The sequence below is a fragment of the Octopus bimaculoides genome, chromosome 4 (assembly GCF_046866305.1).
Source record: "Octopus bimaculoides isolate indiv1 chromosome 4, ASM4686630v1, whole genome shotgun sequence".
Classification (NCBI taxonomy): domain Eukaryota; kingdom Metazoa; phylum Mollusca; class Cephalopoda; order Octopoda; family Octopodidae; genus Octopus; species Octopus bimaculoides.
The window spans coordinates 126466835-126486834 of NC_142931.1; the positions used below are offsets into that span (position 1 = coordinate 126466835).

At 38.4% G+C, this 20000-nt stretch overlaps 1 protein-coding gene and 1 non-coding gene across 3 annotated transcripts in view; one reads left to right on the plus strand and one right to left on the minus strand.

The window, feature by feature from the left end:
- The window catches only part of LOC106873614 (uncharacterized), a 240275-nt gene that overhangs the window by 103361 nt on the left and 116914 nt on the right, over window positions 1-20000 (plus strand). The window lies entirely within an intron of this gene.
- Window positions 12320-12393, minus strand: Trnat-cgu (transfer RNA threonine (anticodon CGU)). The gene has a single exon. It is a non-coding gene; the product is annotated as a tRNA-Thr (tRNA).

Consider the following 20000-nt stretch of genomic DNA (forward strand, 5'->3'; position numbering starts at 1 on the left):
GGTAACCATTCTGCCATCTTGCTGCCTTCTTTTAATGGCTTCAAATGTTGGTACAAGGTGATCAATTTTAGAGACGTTAGTACTTATTTTATCGATCTCTAAAGGATGAAAGGTAAAGCTGACCTCGGTGCGATCTGAGCTTAGAAAGTAAAAAAGCACAAAAACTGTTGTACGAAATTTTTTTTCGGCGCTCTAACGATCTTGTTTGCCCAACCACCCGTGGTATTCCTTAGTAACAGAGGCACAAGTCCTTAAATTTAGGGGAGGGCTTAATGGATTAAACTGATCTCAGTACCTGTTTGATATTTTATTCTATCGACCTTGGAAGATTGAAAGGCAAAATTGACTTTGATGGGATTCAGACTCGGAGCATATAATGGTCAAAATCTAGAACAAATTAGAAGACCAATCGATCACATAGCAACCCTTTGTTACAATCAAGGAGAAAGAAGTATAGATTTGCTTGATCAAGGTATAATTGCCAACAATAACAACAATAAAGGGAGATGTTCAATATGTTAGTGACACGACTATCGCGTCTTCCTCCATATCCATTGATCTTTATAAATTGTGGTCTCCAAGATCTTTACTTTGTTTATTCCATTGTGGTTTTTCACGTCAACAAAGAAATAGCGCTGTGACAAATAGGACACAACATTTGACGTTCCCGCTGCGGTCATATTATTGGTTGCTATGTAAAAATATGGGTGGATCTCAACAGGGATAAAATCATCTATCGATTATTGCTTTTTTGTGAATAAAGGTAGGAAGCAGAGCCTGTTAATAAGTGAGTGAAGGTTAGTAACTGAGAATGGCTGGTGTATGGTTGGGATGATCCTGTTTAAATATCAACTCCCTACCGCAAAAATAAAAAGTAAAATAAAAAGAAGCGTACTTCAGTAAAATAAATCTGGTTGCACGAAAATATTATTGTTGGGACGGGTATCAGGATTAAAAGATCAAAACATTAAAAAAAAAAAAGAGATACATAACTTGGTAGGAGACAAGCTGTGCATTCTGAACCACAGGAGGTTAATGTCAGCGTGTAGACATAAATATACACTGCAACAAAACAATATACATATATAAAAATAAACGATATTAGTTAAATACTAATATAATTTCAGTTTCCTGGCAGGAATGAGAAACAACTCTAAACACGTTTTAGCGTTATTCTGATCTCACCCGCAAAGCATAGCCTTCTAGTAGCAGCCGAAGTAGTGATAAAAATAATAAGTAAACGCAATGGTTGCGTTACGAATGTTTCTCTGCAACTACATAGTTTCGAGTTCGATCCCACTGATAGGATCCTTGGGCAAGGACCTTCAACTCATAATATCGAATGGAGCAATTCCTTGAGAGTGCAATTCGGTAGACGGAAAACAGTACAGAAGATCATTGTAGGTTGTGTGTGAGTGTGTTGTGTTGTGTTGTGTGTGTACGTTTATTTTCAGTAAAGTAACATTTTGGTGAATATGGAGCATATAGAACTGTGGTCTTTATGACAAATACTTGACTCACGCAAGCACTGACGTCGATACGATTAACTAAAGTAGTCTTTTTCAAATCTGTTGAGATCACGCATTGGTTATAAATGAACGTTAACTTCGTAGAAGCGGTGTTATTTGCTTGCAATCTTCCATGTATGGCCTTCGTGCAGTTCTTGTTCGAAAGACTATGAGAAATATTTCCTCGGTTGGAAACAGGTGAGGATTAGAGACAGGAAGAACCGAAAATCTAGCTCAACAAATTTCGTCTGGTTTGTGCAAGCATGGAAAATTGGACACAAACGATAATGATGGTGATGACAAAGACAACGATGATGACTTACATGATGCACACACAAATATATATATATAGCGAGGTGTATCTAATCTTATCTTTTTCCCAAGTTTATTTTTCTATATCTTATATGAGTCCCTTGCAGTATGTTTTCAACAGTAAAGTTTCTAAAGCTCTTATGAACATTTCTAGATCTTCATAGAGTCATCGTGAGAATATTATAATTTTGGTATGTGCTATTCCAACTTATAAGTTAGTAGGAATGTAGTGATTAGTATAAATTTAACCGTCAGAATTTGTATTTTAATCGTTGGAAAATTTCAATGTTACCAATAGGCGCAAGAGTGGCTGTGTGGTAAGAAGTTTGCATCTTAACCATGTAGTTCTGGGTTCCGTCCCACTACATGGCCCCTTGGGCAAATGTCTTTTACTATAGCCTCGGGCCGATTAAAGCCTAGTGAGTGGATTTGGTAGACGGAAACTGAAAGCGAGTTGGCAGCGAGTTGGCGGCGAGTTGGCAGAAACGTTAGCATGCCGGGCGAAATGCTTAGCGGTATTTTGTCTGCCATTACGTTCTGAGTTCAAATTCCGTCGAGGGCGACTTTGCCTTTCATCCTTTCGGGGTCGATAAACTAAGTACCAGTTACGCACTGGGGTGTATGTAATCGACTTAATCCCTTTGTCTGTCCTTGTTTGACCCTTCTATGTTTAGCCCCTTGTGGGCAATAAAGAAATAAGAAATAAGGAAACTGAAAGAAGCCCGTCTTATATATATGCATATCTATCTATCACCACTTGACAAACGGTGTTGGTGTGTTGACGCCCTCGTAACTTAGCGTTTTGGCAAAAGAGACCGACAGAATAAGTATCAGGCTTAAAAAATAAATACTGGGGTGGTTTCATTCGACTAAAAATTCAAGGAGGTACTCCAGTATGACCGCAATCTAATGACTGAAACAGGTAAAAGATAAAAGATAAAAGATAAAAGAATCACGTGATTACATTTATTAGTATGTCGTTCCTGCGTTTGTCGTCGCTGCTTTTATTTGTGTCGTGTATGTCGTCCTCGCGTTTATTTTTGTATTGTGCTATCTGATAAGCATTACTTTCATTAGCAATCATCTACTTTTGTGGGAAATTACACAAAGTATTAAATGATTTCCTATTTAATTTTTGGTTCTGTGGTTTGTTTGACATGTAGTGCAATGCGATCGTTCTTTGTTGTATCTGTACGTAGAGGCAGCGAGTGAGTGTCATACTTATATTTGTCATTAACAGCTTCTTCGCTGATTTATGGTTGGATCGATTTAATAGATTATAAATTTCGCTAATAAATATATCGTATTCAGTCGTAAATAAATGTATAAGCTGTGTGAGAAATTTGGGCAAGTGTCTTCTACTATAACCCCGGGCTACCAATGCTGTGTGGCTAGATCTCGTAGGGGGAAACTGTGCGGAAGCACGTCTTGTGCGTGTGTGTGTGTGTGTGTGTGTGTGAGGTTTCATTTGTTCTCTACTCCTAGCTTTTGACAACTGGTGCTGGTTTGTTAACGCCTCCAGTAACTTAGCAGTTCGACAAGATATTCTAAAAGCAATAGAATAAGTACGAAACATCAAAAATAAATTCTAAGGTCGATTTGTTCCACTAAGTGATGTGTATATGACTGAAAACATCTCCATTTTTTTAGGCTTGGCGATTAATCGAAAATTGATCCATGACAAGACAACATTCAAAACACGCAACAGCTTTCAATGACACTAATATGATATAAGGTGTGTATCGTTGGGGTAAACAGTATATCACTCGATAATATTTATGTAGAACTTCTCCTTTCGTATAAACGGAAGCACATTTACTTGGTAAGGAGAAGAATATGGTGTTCCATATATGCACGTTCTTCTTTTTTTCCTTCACATTTGTATCTCAAGAACAGTGGAATGGTAGAAATAATAGATTGCCAGACAAAATGATTAGTAGAATTTTCTCCCGCCTGTCTTTATTCAGCCCTTGGTTAGCCCTTTCATAAAAATTACAATTACATTGTAGATGAGGCTGCTATTTCTAACAGATCGTCTTCATTGACTAACATTTTAATTGTTTAAACTTAGGTTGGCCCTTCCATGAGACTTATCATTAGACTATGTAATGAGTACTTCCTTCTAAATTAGTAGGGTGCAGTCCGAGGAAACTTTGCTATTATTTCTAGAACATTGTCCGCATATTTGTATGCAAAGGAGGATGCACGTGACGTGAGTCAAAGATGAGATTTTACGATATTCGTATTTATTATTCGGCTTGCTGTTGTTTATATTGATATGTTTGATTTCCAGATTAGCCACGTTGGTTTAAGAAGTCCTGAAGGATGCAAAGATACAGCACCATCCTATTCCTGCTAAACACTGAATTTCTAAGGAGCCAAACCTAGACAAATTAATTAGACCTTAGCAATGTTATGCAATTCAACTGTCCTACTTAACTGTAGTTCTATCAGAATCATTCTCTATACTCGAAAGCAGGCATGTATGAATGTGTATGCAATTATGAATAGTGATATGGTATTGGCTGTCCAATAAATGGACAGTACTTAGATAAAAGAGTAGAGAGACACGCACATGTATGCATACAAATGAGGAGTCTAATATATATTTAAGACACACACGCACACACACAACCACATCGTTCTGGGTTCAGTCCCACTGCGTAGCACCTTGGGCAAGTGTCTTCTACTATAGCCTCGGGCCGACCAAAGCCTTGTGAGTGGATTTGGTAGACGGAAACTGAAAGAAACCCGTCGTATATATGTATATGTATATGTATGTGTGTGTATATGTTTGTGTGTCTGTGTTTGTCCCCCCCCCAACATCGCTTGACAACCGATGTTGGTGTGTTTACGCCCCCGTAACTTAGCGGTTCGGCAAAAAGAGACCGATAGAATAAGTACTAGGCTTCCAAAGAATAAGTCCTGGGGTCGATTTGCTCGACTAAAGGCGGTGCTCCAGCATGGTCGCAGTCAGATAACTGAAACAAGTAAAAGAGTAAAAGAGTATATATATATATACACACACCCACATATATATATATATATATATATATATATATATATATATATATACATATATATATATATATATATATATATATATATATATATATATATATATACATATATATATATATATATATATATATATATATATATATATATATATATATATATATATATATATATATATATATTTATATATATATTAAGAGAATCCACCAACTGGAACGGCTGATGACCGTTCCCCACAGGGAAGCCAACCAGGCAGATCTTTAAGTCATCCCTCTACAAGTGCTATGGGCATAGTTAAAGAACCAAAAGACCATCGCAATATAAGTTCTGAACTAATTCTTCATCTCACATATACACACTCTCCTTCTCTCTCTCTCTCTTTCTCTCTCTTTCTCTCTCTCTCACTCTCTCTCTCTCTTTCTCTTAATCTCTCTCTCTCTCTCTCTCTCTCTCTCTCTCTCTCTCTCTATCTATCTATCTCTCCACCTCTCTCTCTCTCCCTCGTTCTCTCTCACTCCACCTCTTCTTCCTCTGCTTCTTACTCCCTTCATACATTTGTTCAGAATTGCCATAACACGCTAGTTTATATTTTGCTTCCTTCACACATAGATCTCCAACACCAGATAAGCAAATCTTTATATTTCTTTTTACTCGTGGCGCTAGTAATGTTGGAATACAGGGGTTGCTTAGTGGGTTACACACAGTAAGGTGTAGGAGTTATAGTGTAAGGGCTGTTTGTTTACGCTTCATTTATTTTTCTTTCTAATTTTTGTTTGATTTCTTCTTCTTCTTCTTCTTCTTCTTCTTCTTCTTCTTCTTCTTCTTCTTCTTCTTCTTCTTCTTATTATTATTATTATTATTATTATTATTATTATTATTATTATTATTATTATTATTATTATTATTATTATTATTATTATTATTATTATTATTATTATTAAGGCGGCGAGCTGGCAGAAACGTTAGCACGCCAGGCGAAATGCTTAGCGGTATTTCGTCTGCCGTTACGTTCTGAGTTCAAATTCCGCCGAGGTCGACTTTGCCTTTCATCCTTTCGGGGTCGATAAATTAAGTACCAGTGAAACACTGGGGTTGATGTAATCGGCTAGTCCTCTCCCACAAAATCACTGTCCTTGTGGCAAAATTTGAAACCATTATTATTATTATTATTATTATTATTATTATTATTATTATTATTATTATTATTCCTTCGTAACACAGAGTAGGTAAAAATGCACCGGAGTCTTTAGTCATCTGTCAAGTCACACCAAGGAACTCAGACAGATAATACTTTCCTTAAGATGTGTGCTGTGCCCAATAAGGCGGCCTTTTGCAAGACATCAATCTTGCATGGGATTTCCAATTGCCTTAAGAAGTCTTGAAGTTTCAATGGGATTGAGCCCAACGCTCCGATCACCACTGGTATCACTTTTACATTACCCTCTCGCATTCCAAACATTCTTGCCATTTCCACTTTCAATTCGAAGTACTTGGTGATTTCTTTCGATCTCCTTACTCACAACATTCATGTCATTTGGTATGGCGACAGCAATGATCTGACAGTATTTGTCTTTTTTATTCAATATGACAATATCAGGCTGACGATGTTTGACTACACGATGCGTCTGAAAATCATAGTCCCAGAGTATCGTCACTTTTCCATCCTCCTGCATAACTTTACTTGGTACATGCTCATACCAGTTTCCTATTACTTCATATTGGTATTTACGGCATAGGAGCCAATGAAGATACACACACATACACTTCATCGTGGCGGCACTTGTATTCTCTCACATCCACTTACCAAGAGGGCCACATTTTCCACACACTTTCCACAGAGTCTGCATTTCTGGGTGTCAGAAGTTTTATAGATGTTATACTTCACTGAATTGGTAGCGAGAGCCTGGTCTTGTGCAGCAATGATCAAGCTTCCGATAGTACGCTTCAAATCACCTCCCTTAAGCCATACCTACGATGTTGTATCATTCTTAACGTCTTGTATATTCCTTTCAAACTATCCATGCATTCTCATTTCAAGGTCTTCTTTTCTCTTCTCCTCAGTTCTTTGGTCAAATTCTTCCTTGTTCGTTATTTCATCTGCATCTACACCCATATCTTTCGCGGCATATTGCTGTAGGTCTTCATCACTATTTATCAAATACTCGGCAAGCGTTCTCCTTTCACTCCTTTTATAATGGTCTATACAAATTAGTCCTCTGACACCATTCTTTCTTTTCTCGACTTTGCCTTTCATCCTTTCGGGGTCGATTAAATAAGTACCAGTTACGCACTAGGATCAATGTAATCGACTTAATCCGTTTGTCTGTCCTTGTTTGTCCCCTCTATGTTTAGCCCCTTGTGGGCAATAAAGAAATTATCATTATTATTATTATTATTATTATTATTATTATTATTATTATTATTATTATTATATGTGTGTATGGATGTGTATTTGTGTGTCTGTGTTCGTCCCAACCCCACCATCGCTTGACAACCGATGTGGTTGTGTTTACGTCCCCGTAACAGCGGTTCTGCAAAAGAAATCGATAGAATACGTACTAGGCTTCCAAAGTATAAGTCCTGTGGTGCTCCAGCATGGCCGCAGTCAAATGACTGAAACAAGTAAAAGAATTTTTTTAAATGTATATGTATATTATAGATATTTGTATAAGTGTGTTTGGGTGTGGATATATGTGTATATGCAAAACATATACATAACAGAACTTGCGGATGCCGACTATATTTATCTTAACAGACATATGTGCAATCAAACGTATGCAATCAAACATACACCCTACCCTCTCTCTCTCTCACACACACACACACACACACACTCACACACACATACGCAAATTCACATATACGTAGATACTTGGAAAGCTGTGTTGCTGGAATGATTTATATTGTGATGTGAGCGAAGATGGAACCCGATACTTTCGTAACACAGTGGGGGCGGAGATTAACGATATATAACTCACTCTCACTCACTTTCTCTCTCTCTCTTTCTCTTTCTCTCCTTCTCTCTCCATTTCTCTCTCCGTCTATCTATCGCCCCTCCTTCCCACTCTCCTCTTTCTCCTCCCCGCCGCCATAATCTCACCATACATTTCTGCTACTCTATCTACTCCCTCCCTATATAACTGACTGTCGCACTTCGGTTTTTTTTTCTTCTTTCACCAAGTCCGGTTACATTTCTATATTCTCCCCGCTCTGTCAGTCTCCTCCAGCTATAAAACTTTACTCAAATATGTAACATAGACTAGGGTCTTTGTTAAAAGTCGTGAAACGGTTCTTGTTTGTATATTTCGCCCAACTGAGTTAGGCCCAGATATATTACTTTAATGGAGACCACGAAGGGTGGTGGAATATATGCACAAGTCCGAATGAATAAGAAGTCACACTGCCAGCCGAATGGAAGATGGTTCGTACCTCTGTGACCAACGTCGATTAATATTAACCCTGAAATATATAATCCGCTTATAAAAGCTAAAATAACATAGGATCAATGAGTCCACGGAGCACTATTGCCCGCCCGTATCCGTAGCGTAAACCACATGAGAGATAAATGATACCTTCAATAAGACCCTTGCCTGTATTGCATGTGACTTCTAGAACTGAGATAAAGTTAATTTATTTCAAGATGGTAGAACTAGTCTGTCTCAAAGGATAAAAGTGGTACAGTTATGATTAAGCGAACTTGACAATGAATATGATGGTCGAAACAACGATCGTTGTGTCAAGTTTTAAAAATAAATGTGTGTGAGTACGTACACACAATGATTTAGAAACTGCTAAAGAACGTGAAATAATTATATTTTTAGGACAGTAAAGATAAACTATAATAATCCTTTCTACTAAAGGAACATCGCCTAAAGTTTCATGGGAGGGAACTTGTCGGCTATATCGATCCCAGTGTTTCACTGAAGTTTAATTTATCGACCCCGAAAAGATGAAAGGCAAAGTCGACCTCGGCAGAATTTGAATTTGGAACGTAAAGACAGACGAAGTGATGCGAAGCATGTTGCCTGGAGTGCTAACAATTCCGCCAGCTCACCGTTTTAAACAAAACCAAAATAATAGCGTGTAAATATTGGATAAAAAATCCTTTTGAATGAAAACAAAAACAAAGGCTGCCTGTTTACGTCTTCTGTAAACGTAACAGACGTTCTACCATTAAACCAATGCGATCTTTCGCATTTCTTTATGAATTCTGGAAAGTTTATTCTTACGAGCAAGAATTGTATGTTGTTGACGTCATAAGAATTTAGCATATATGTGTGCGTGCATGCGTATCCATACCCTTATCTATCTATCTATCTATCTATCTATCTATATAAAATAATAAATAAATGCGCCCTTTTAAAGCCTAGCCAGGCTCATGGGCCCGGCTTCCCGGTTTAAATGGCATATGTGTTCCCCAGCTGGACAGGACGCCAGTCCATCGCAGCGTTACTCATTTTTGCCAGCTGAGTGGACTTGAGAAAGGTGAAATGAAGTGTTTTGCTCAAGAACGCATTGCCCCGTCCAGGAATCAAAACCACAAACTTACGATCATGATGCTGAAACCCTAACTACTAAGCCACGCGACTCCATCTATCTATCTATCTATACATACATACATACATACATACATATATGCATGCATACGAGCGCATATTGGCACAAGCAAATGCACACTTGCACAATCGTACTCACACGCGCTTCTCCCCACCACATTCGTACATATATAATGCAGCTGGGTTTCTGATGTAAATATTAATATCTATCATCATCGATGTTGTCAGCAAAGGCAGAATGAGGCCTCACCCAAATCAATATATTGACCCTAATCGATCACATGTCAATCGTCAAGTATACGATTCGGTACTGTGATAACAGAGATATCGACTACGAATATTTGAAAATTAAAAGGCGTTTCGTACTTTTTCGTGATTGCCCTTTTTTTTTTTTTCTCGTGGGATTGCTTACTTGATCTAGAGAAATGGGTAGTACATATGAACTACACAGGTCTCTCCCGCCCTATGCCTAGTAAACTGATGTCATTAATGTTCCCCTTAAATTGCTGCACGCCCACACTTGCAGTGAAGATATGAGGTCGAGAGTGTTCCAGAGGAATGAATTTTTGGGGTAAGACTGGATATAGTGTTTATCGTTTCATGAATGAGAAAAGAAGAGACAAGTAAGACTGAAAGATGCATGAGAGCAACTATCTCTAAGGAGCAGAGGCCAATATAGTAGAAATAAAAAATTGAATAGAGTGACAAGAGCACGCCCGTGATCCAGTATAATAGATCGTGTCCGTGAGTGCGTTGAAACGAATTAGTCAAGTTACCTTTAGATGGCAAATTTGTGGTTTTAATTCCGGTTATGATATTTATGATAACCCAAGACCTACATATCTCCTTCTCTTTCTTAATCCCCAATAAAGTTTGTAAGACCAAATAGAAATTGTTCAGCTTTGAAATACTAAGCTACCTAAATCTTAACAAAGGTTTACGTCAGTAGTTCTCGAGCCATTTTTTATCAGTGGATCCTTTGTTCCGTATTTTAGTTGGGTGGATCCCTATAGCCATTCGATATTTAAAAAAAATTCTCTTATATTTTTATAATGAAATATTATAAGCAATTATAAAAATATTTTGTGTATTGTAGATGTATAATCAATTTATTGTTCATAAATAAATTTTTATAAGATCTTATAAGGGGGTCATATGAACCCCTGTTGAGAGCCACTGGTTCACGTGATAAGCAAGACTGAAACGGAAGCATATCATGGAAATGAGATGGAACTGGTGGTTAAAACGGGGTCTAGTGTTTCAACTAATTAGGTTTCCATTCGTCATGGATCCATCGTTTCATCTTCATTATCCCGCGTTGGATAGTTTGATGATGATTAAGCAGCGTCATTTCAAATGGTGACAAATCGACAGAGAGAGAGAGAGAGAGAGAGAGAGAGACTGGTAGTGGTCGTACGACGGGATGATCACGGTTGGAACAATTTTGAAAATATGTGCTCTGGAGCTGAACAGCAATAACTACTAAAACAACAACAGCAGCACTAGCAACAACAAAAGCGACTGGAACTGGTAAGCTAGAGAGAGAGGAGGGGAAAGGCAAAGCGAGAGGGAGAGCGGCACAGAGAGAGGGAGAGGCACAAATTGAGGGAGAGAGATAGAGAGAGTTCTGGGTGAATTTGTCTACAAGAGTTTGTGTGTGTGTGAGGTTATACGTGTATGTGTAGTTGTATGTATGTGTTTGTGTGTTTATATGTATGTGCCTGTGGTTGTATATGTATGTGTGCTTGTATCTGAGTGTGTGTGTGTATGTGTGTGTGTGTATGTGTGTGTGTGGTTGTAGATGAATTGTGTCCGAAGATAAATTGCTGTGTATGAGTTGTTGTAGATGAATTGTTGTGGACGAATTTTAGACAGATTCGCAAGATACCAGTAGAGAGAGAGAGAAAGGAGAGAGAGAGAGAGAGAAGAGGGAGAGAGAGAGGATAAGAGGGAGAGAGAGAGAGGATAAGAGGGAGAGAGAGAGGAGAAGAGGGAGAGAGAGAGAGAAGAGGGAGAGAGAGAGAGGAGAAGAGGGAGAGAGAGAGAGGAGAAGAGGGAGAGAGAGAGAGGAGAAGAGGGAGAGAGAGAGAGAGGAGAAGAGGGAGAGAGAGAGAGGAGAAGAGGGAGAGAGAGAGAGGAGAAGAGGGAGAGAGAGAGAGGAGAAGAGGGAGAGAGAGAGAGGAGAAGAGGGAGAGAGAGAGAGGAGAAGAGGGAGAGAGAGAGAGGAGAAGAGGGAGAGAGAGAGAGGAGAAGAGGGAGAGAGAGAGAGGAGAAGAGGGAGAGAGAGAGAGGAGAAGAGGGAGAGAGAGAGAGGAGAAGAGGGAGAGAGAGAGAGGAGAAGAGGGAGAGAGAGAGAGGAGAAGAGGGAGAGAGAGAGAGGAGAAGAGGGAGAGAGAGAGAGGAGAAGAGGGAGAGAGAGAGAGGAGAAGAGGGAGAGAGAGAGAGGAGAAGAGGGAGAGAGAGAGAGGAGAAGAGGGAGAGAGAGAGAGGAGAAGAGGGAGAGAGAGAGAGGAGAAGAGGGAGAGAGAGAGAGGAGAAGAGGGAGAGAGAGAGAGGAGAAGAGGGAGAGAGAGAGAGGAGAAGAGGGAGAGAGAGAGAGGAGAAGAGGGAGAGAGAGCCTGTGTAGACGATTATCCTAATAGAAACAACAACCATAAATGAATCGAATTAATTTGATAATGTTGTTATAGATACAATATATCTCATAAAAAGATCTTTTTCCTCTTTTTTTTCACCATAATTCTATTGATTTATAGATCTCATAAGATTAAGAGTGATGGGATCAAAACCAAAAACAACCTAAGCTCGACTTGGAAATTAATATATTTTACTTTTAATTACTTTTACATGTTTCAGTCACGAGACTGCGGCCATACTCGGGTACCGCATTGAAAAAAATAAAATAAGTATAGATTTTGCAGACTTTGCCCCAAGTGAGATTCGAACTCACGACCGCTGATTTACGAGACCAGTGCTCTAAACCTCTGAGCTATTGGGACGTATAGAAATGTTCTTTGAAAATTCCAGACATGTTTCTTCTATGGCATCAGAAAAAGTAGCATTGGGGAAGAGATATAAATAGCGGAATAGCTGAAAATGGCACAATCGTTAGAGCATCGGAATAAAAAAAATATATGCTTTTTGGCATTCATTCCGAATCTTTTCACTTTGTGTTCAAATCCCGTCGAAATCAACTTTGTCTTTTATCCCTATAGGACCAATGAAGAAATGTGCCAGCGATGTACTGAAATCTATACTTTTCGTACTAAAATCGATTCTTCGCTTTCTTTCGAGATTATATTTATAATTCAAATTTCTAACCTTGTCTCGAGTGCAGCATTGTATCACGGCTACATGTGCCAACGGAATACTCAGTCGTTGTAGACGCTATTTTCATGAGTGTCGATTTATTTGGATAAACAACTGAATATTAATCGGTTAAACCAATAAGGAATCCATTAAGACAGGCAAAATTAAATAATACTGTGTCCCCTCTGAAAGAGAAGTTTCTATCATTGTTACATAATAGAACACCGCTAGTTTTGAACAGAGAATATACAAAACACAAAATTAATAATTATAATTAATTAGTAATCTTTTCTACGATTGGTACAGGGCCTGGAATTGAGGGAGAGGGACAGTCGATTACATCGATCCCCCTCCCCCGGTGCTTGACTTGTGCTTATTTTCTCGACTCCGGAAGAATAATATTTGTAGTCGTAGGTGGTCACGTTTGGGAATTCATCTGGGCAATGTAATGGGGGTTGCTTCTGATAGGAACCTATGGACGAGATGCCTGAGGACTCTTTCTCTTCGGCAATCCCAGGAGTAATGAGCAAAGAAGATGGATGCATGCATGCACGGATGGGTAGATGGATGGTATAGGTATTTACAGACGCAAAGCAAAGAACTAAGAATAGGAGGGGTTGGGAGTCGATAACATCAACCCGGTACTTGACTGTTGCTTTACTTTATCACTTTGTCGATCTCGAAACGATAAAAAGCAAAGGCGACCAGGGCAGGATTTCGGCCCCCAAATAACTTCGTGTGTTGCATAGATCTATCCACTGGGTTGTTTAACTTTTAATGCTTTATAGTCAGAAGACACCAGTTCAAAGTGTACGAGAAAAGGTAAAAAGAGATAGATATACAGACGGATGGGAGTTGGGGTAGAGGCATAGGAAGATAATCAGGAAGAAACTTTATGTATGTTCAACCTATAACTTTGCACCTGACAGGACATCAGAAATTTAGCAGGAACAAGTAATATATATATGTACGTGCATATATACACCTACGCTCATGCATATCTTCGTATGTTCAAGCACACGTGCATTTACACGTATATATTGAATGGCAACTTCCGTCTAATAAGAATGCGTAATCTTATAAAGATACATACTCACACACGTGCAGGTACAAATATAAATATATAGACTGGAATATTAAATACACATACACGCATTACGAAACTCTCATATTCTCTTTTTCTTATATTCTCACCTTTCCTGTCACTCTGTCTGTCTGTCTCTCTCTCTCTCTCTCTCTCTCTCTCTCTCTCTCTCTCTCTCTCTATCTATCTATCTATCTATCTCTTGCACACGAACACACACAGAGTTTCTATCAACAAAATTCACTCTCAAAGCATTCGTCGACTTGGGGCTATAGTAGAAGACAATTTCCCAAAGTGTCATGTTCTAGGACTGAATCCGAAACCACCTGGTTGTAAAGTAATTTTCTTAACCAGTCATCCATGCCTGCACCTATTATGTCAACTGAATTTCACTTCTAAGACTTGAGGCACTCCGAAATTTTGGTAGAAGATATTTGTCTAATGTCCTCTAAAGTGGGATCGAGCCCGACATCCCGAGACCACAAAAAGCGAACTTCTTAATCGTTCAGCCATGGATGCATCAACATGCATATAGCAGTAGAGAGAGAGACAGACAGACAGACAGAGAGAGAGAGAGAGAGGCAGAGACAGACAGAGACAGAGACAGACTGAGAGACAAAGAGAGAGACAGAAAGACAGAGGGAGAGACACAGAGACAGAGAGAGGCAGGCACAAGCATTCTTGGAGAGATTCTCTTTTTAAACATAAACGCCCACAGACGCATACATAAATTTGGCTTCTACTGGAAATGTTTTGAAAGTCTTTCTGTTCTATTTTACTTTATTTTCATATTTTTAAATAAAGAAAAATCTTCTAATCACATGAAGAAAAGCTTTCTTAAGAATAGAAGTAGAAAATACCAATTCTGTTTGCTGACTTGAAATTGAAATTAATAAAATTCATTAAGAAGAAAAAAATTAATATAGTTGAAATCTCGTTTAGCAGCCGACGTTGATAAATCATCACGTGACAGATGCCAACGATTTGATTCAGTGTTTCGTCTTAGTTTCTGCATTATGTCAGACTTACCAGATTTTAAGGACTAACATGTACACTAGTCTGTGAGGAAAGGATTTCTGGTGCCTCTAGGAGCACAGGTGAAAATTATGTAACCCAATTTGAACTAATTGCGAAAAGATAGAGTGTTAATCCCCTAGGATAAGATTCAAGCACGCGAATGTTTTAGCCAATGAAAAGTATTCATACGTTTTTTCAAACACACACACACACACACACACACACACACAAGCACATAGACACACGTGTGCATTTATATGTGCATGCATTTGTGCATGAGCGCTAAAATACGTAGACATGATATATTGATAGAAGTATGCAATGGAGAGATATATGTCTGTTATTCATTTAATCATGCTCCGCACGTATATGAATATACATACATTCACACATATATACGTACATATATACATACACATACATAAATCTGTATATATATATATATATATATATATATATATATATATATATATATATATATATATATATATGCGTATGAATGTATGAATGTGTGTGTATGTATGTACGTCGATTTTGGCAGTGTGTATCCTTGTTTTTTGATCAACTAAACTGCTTATTCAATGAATTATAAGTCTATATGACTGAGTATACCGCAAGTAATTGCGCCCTTAACAATGCTCTCTCGCATTTGTTTTATTTATTTATTTATTTATTTATTTATTTATTTGCTTATTTATTCCTTAATCTCTCTATCTGCCGTGAGTGAGCGCAAAAATTAACGCGAGTTCAAATTTTATCCTTCTTTGCAAAGGATACGCACATCTGTACAACTAACTATATTCAATTAGTATAAATTCGATTTCATCATTGAAAATTCCCCCTTCGTGCGCGCATTTTCCCTTTATGCACTAATCTGAAAAGTATGTGTGCGCACAGTCACACAATTTAGAAGGTAAAATGAACTTTAAATGACCTGAAGTAGAATCAATTTAGCATCGAACATGTGACAAAGACGGTTCTTTAGATTACGTATACAGTCTATCGTATGGATTTTTGCAGCTTCCTTCTATGTAGTTTCATGCACAAGGTTTGGGTTCACTCGAGTTTACAGTAAAAAACACTTCCGCCACCAGTTTGGCCAGCCCAGTGATTGACGTCATTAACTCATTAAAAGAATGCTCTCTACAGTGCACACCTTTGTGTATACAAATGCTAGAAACATTACTCCATACTCTTAGGAGTGTGTGTGTGTGTGTGTGTGTGTGTGTGTGTGTGTGTGTGTGTGAAGGCGCATGGCTCAGTGGTTAGAGCGTCGAGCTTACGATCGTGAGGTTGTGAGTTCGATTCCCGGACCGGGCTGCGTGTTGTGCTCTTGAGCAAAACACTATTTCACGTTGCTCCAGTTCACTCGGCAGTAGAAATGAGTTGCGACGTCACCAATGCCAATCGGTATCGATCTTTGCTTTTCCCTTGGATAAAATAGGTGGCGTGGAGAAAGGAGGCTGGTATTCATGGGCGACTGCTTGTCTTCCATAAAAAACAAGGTTTTGCGTTCGCCGGTGAGGCAACATTCCACTCAGATTTCTTAGGTGCACCCATAGTCATTCGTGGCTGACGGAATCGAGTGTATATGTATATACATATATATATATATATAGTTTTAGGGAAAATAACCAAGTTTCAAGAACTCATCGATGAAAATCCACTATCACATATAGAAAAATTAACAATTAAAAGCACAATAAATGAGTATAATATAAAGCAAAGTAAATATCATAAGATAAATATAATATAATAATAAATATAATATTATTATTATATTATATTATTATATATTATTATATTATATTATTATATATTATTATATTATATTATTATATTATATTTATCTTATGATATTTACTTTGCTTTATATTATACTCATTTATTGTGCTTTTAATTGTTAATTTTTCTATATGTGATAGTGGATTTTCATCGATGAGTTCTTGAAACTTGGTTATTTTCCCTAAAACTATATATTTTATATATATTTTATCTATAAAGCTCAATTTAATTTTAATTTTTTATAAATTGATTTTAATTGAGTTTTTACCTGTAATTTTGGATTTTGTCCCTAATATTATTATACATATATATATATATATGTATATATACTAGGCTATTTTTACGGAAATTAATGAACTCCGCATGACAAGCGAAAGATTGCCATTCCTAGTATTTATTATATCGGTCTATTTCGCCAAACCGCCAAGTTACGGGTACGTAAACACACCAGCATCGGTTGTCAAGCAATGGTGGAGGGACAAACACAGATACAAACACACACACACACACGGATATATACAAATATGTGTGTGTGTGTGTGTGTGTGTGTGTGTGTGTGTGTGTGTGTGTGTGTGTGTGTGAAGGCGCGTGGCTTAGTGGTTAGGGCATCAGCATCATGATCGTAAGATTGTGGTTTCGATTCCTGGACCGGGCGACGCGTTGTGTTCTTGAGCAAAACACTTCATTTCACGTTGCTCCAGTCCACTCAGCTGGCAAAAATAAGTAACACTGCGGTCGACTGGCGTCCCATCCAGCTGGGGATCACAAACGCCATTGAAACCAGGAAACCGGGCCCATGAACCTGGCTAGGCCTTAAAAGGGCGCATTTATTATTATTATTATTATTATTATTATTATATATATATACGACGGACCTCTTTCAGTTTCCGTCTACCAAATTCACTCACAAGGCTTTGGTCAGCCCGAGGCTATAGTAGAAGACACTCGCCCAAGGTGCTACGCAGTGGGACGGAACCCGGAATCATGTGGTTGGTAAGCAAAAGCATTAATCGGCCGCTCGGGAGTTCAAGCGTTGTAGAGTGTACGGAGTTACGCCTAATTTCCCACTACTCATTGGTCTTCATTGGACCGAGGTAGTCGTATTTATTAATGGCTTATGTTTTGGGTTAAATAGCAGAAAATAGTCCTGTCCCAAAACATGTATTACACGGGCCTGCTAGCATATGGACATGCCAGTGATGCTACGTGAGGTAGACCCCACCGCTCATGCTTGAGAGATAAATATACCATGTACCTCAAGATTAAACTCAGGTCATCAGGTGACTAGCATAATATACTGCAAATATATCAGCATTGGCAACGGCAACACTGCTCTCTCTTTTCCTAGAAAATCATGAACCTTCGGACTTTAGCATGAAGAGCTTTAATCACTTGTAGTCATGGTGGAGTACAACAGAGCAGGAGAGAGATTGAGAGAGGGGGATAGAGGGTGTTTATAAATTTGTTATTGAGTGTGGTTGATAAGTTTATGTGAAGGCGCAATGACCCAGTGGTTAGGGCAGCGGACTCGCAGTCATTGGATCGCGGTTTCGATTCCCAAACCGGGCGTTGTGAGTGTTTATTGAGCGAAAACACCTAAAACTCCACGAGGCTCCGGCAGCGGATGGTGGCGAACCCTGCTGTACTCTTTCACCACAACTTTCTCTCACTCTTACTTCCTGTTTCTGCTGTGTCTGTAATTCAAAGGGTCAGCCTTGTCACACTGTGTCACGCTGAATATCCCCGAGAACTACGTTAGGGGTACTCGTGTCTGTGGAGTGCTCAACCACTTGCACGTTAATTTCATGAGCAAGCTGTTCCGTTGATTGGATCAACTGGAACCCTCGACGTCGTAAGCAACGGAGTGCCAGCAACATAATAAGTTTATAAATGGATACATACGTACTTCCAAACTTGGTGCAAACGCAGGAATCCGTTTACACAGTAACGTTTCCTGGTTCTCTGGAATCCTCTGACCAAGTCGGACAAAATGTTCAGCAGCATTTCTTCCGGCTCTTTGCGTTTTGAGCTGAAATACCGTCCCAGTCGGCTTTGTCTTCAGCATCCTTTAGAAGTCGATACAGGACTAGTGGGGCATTTACACCGACCACTACCACTCTCCCCATAATTGCTAGGTTTACGTCAAAATAAGAACGAATTAATTAACAATGTCTTAATCTCTCTTTGCAAATAAATATATAGCGGTAAACTGTTTTTTTATAAAGATTTACTGTCACTTTTTGTTTCATTTTCTGTCGTTTCTTGGGTTTTTTCTTTTTTTTTCTCTAGCGTTTTCATATTTTACAATTCTGTATATATATCTTCGGCAATGACTATTTATTTATTTATTCATTTATTTATTTATTTAGATATCTGTTTGCTCTTTTTCCTGGGGTTGCCCCCTAAGCATCCGTTTAGCATTCTACTGCCACTTGAGTAACCAATCACAGATCGTCAATACTAATGCTATGACTTCTAGGAAAGACGGTCTAAAAAGTCGAGTATTTATGTTTATTTATATAAAAATACAAGAATGTGTGAGTCTCTGTTTAATTCACAGTGAGCGGACGGGTTTCAAGGACGATGGAACATTGATATATGTTAGTAATGCTCGCTTCATTTTTTTCTCTTTCTCTCTCTCTCTCTCTCTCTCTCTCTCTCTCTCTCTCTCTCTCTCTCTCTCTCTCTCTCTCGCTCTCGCTCTCTTTCTCTCTCTTTATTTATTTCCCAAGTATATTATTTATATATTTCTATTTAGTTTAAAATCTCGTTTTCATCTTGTTTTTCTTTTACTCTGTTCGTCTTGCACAACGCATCACTCATTCACGTCCACCTACACCCCATTCTCTCTCTCTCTTTTCCTCTCTCCCTCCCACCTCTCTCTCTCTCTCTCTCTCTCTCTCTCTCTCTCTCTCTCTCTCTCTCTCTCTCTCTCTCTCTCTCTCTCTCTATTTATCTATCTATTTCTCTCTTCTAGCGTTTTATACCCAATTCTCTTCAATCCAATTCTCTTCATTTTTCTACATTTACTTATTTGACTTCCTCATTCCAAGTTTCCGTTATTACGTTATGTTCTTCATGCTACCGCCTTTTTCTTTCCTTCTTTCTTCCTTCCTTTTTTTTCCTTTCTTTCTTCCTTCCTTTCTTTCCTTCTTTCTTTTCCTCAATTCCCACCCCCTCCATCTCCATTTCTTTTACCCTTACCTTCTCTCATACTCTGTGTGACCTTCTCTACTTCTCTACTCTTCTCTCTGCATATTCTTCGTACGTTTCCAAATAATTCAAAATGTTTTTCTTTTACTGGGGTTCATTTTTCTCAATGCATCATACGTTAATACCAACCAATTTTCGCTCTCTCTCTCTCTCTCTCTCATTTTCTTTATCTCTCTTGTAGTTTTCTTAATGACTTTT